At 37.8% G+C, this 1,094-nt stretch overlaps 1 non-coding gene across 1 annotated transcript; it reads left to right on the top strand.

Annotated features, from left to right (window-relative positions):
* Positions 1-465: 465 nt before the first annotated feature.
* Positions 466-544, top strand: LOC132354752 (small nucleolar RNA SNORD79). The gene has a single exon (XR_009499391.1). It is a non-coding gene; the product is annotated as a small nucleolar RNA SNORD79 (small nucleolar RNA).
* Positions 545-1,094: the final 550 nt, after the last annotated feature.

Below are 1,094 nucleotides of genomic sequence, written 5' to 3'. Positions count from 1 at the left end.
GAACGCATACATCATAACATATCATGCTTCACAAAGCATGAAGTCAGGATAATGAGGTGGTTAGGAGCATGAGTTTGGAGGTCAAACCAGTCTGGGCTCAATGATAGCACTGCCATTTAATAATTGTACTGCACCGAACACACTATTTACCTGCTCTAAGTTTCAGATTCATCATCTGTAAAATATCGGTAATAATGCTGAGCTTCAAAGACGTTTGTGCAGATTAAGTAAGACAATGTTGATAAAGCCCTTGGCACCGAGTGCAGAGAGGTTGGCAAAAGGTAATAGCTCAAAGCAGCAGCCGTGTTAGTGTGGTCACTACTGCTGTTGTTAAAAAAACTTGAGAAATACAACTTCTTTTTCTGAGGATTTTTTTAAGTGCTCATTGTCAAGTTAAAAGATATATCCCCCAACATATGAATTCAAAAATAATTTGAGTAGACTTTGCTTTAACTATAAGACAACTACAGTTAGTGATTTTTAAAATTAAACAGATGGGAATCTCTCTGAAAAAGACTGAAGATTTTTTAAAACTGAAACAGTGAAAAAAATAAATAAAATAACTATAGAACAGAAAGGTGATGGGGTGTCAGAAGTGGATGAATGCCTTCTGGCTGCACTGAGGCACCCATGCAGTACGTTTTTCAGCAATCTGCACGTCCTGAGTCCCCCTTAGGCAGCAAAAGTAAGGAGTATAGTCGACTGATCCTAGAAATTATGATTAGTGGCCTGGCAGCACAGCCATTTTTGTTGCCTGCTTTTTGTCTAAATTTAACATGGCAAATGTCCTAAATAAGTAAACTTTTCTGAACTCTCTAATGAAAATTAATGAGGTGGCTGGCTAAGTCACTTGGAATTTGGGGGGTTGCAGTGAAGACACATCCTCAGATGACTTTAACTTTTAGAGTTCTTCAAAGAATGTACAGGAAAGTAAATGAACAGAAATTTTTCTCACTTTGAACAGTTTGAATCACTATTTAGCCAGGCATAAAACATGATGGTGTTTCTCAGGAGCTTGAAGATCATCGAGAAAAAAAAAAAGATGTATCTTTAGCAAACCTCCAGACGCAAGACTGCAGTTGCTTCCCCTAGCA

This window comes from Balaenoptera ricei, chromosome 1, assembly GCF_028023285.1.
Source record: "Balaenoptera ricei isolate mBalRic1 chromosome 1, mBalRic1.hap2, whole genome shotgun sequence".
NCBI lineage: Eukaryota > Metazoa > Chordata > Mammalia > Artiodactyla > Balaenopteridae > Balaenoptera > Balaenoptera ricei.
Note: the sequence above shows the minus strand (reverse complement) of the source record. Positions and strands in the feature narration are given on the sequence as shown.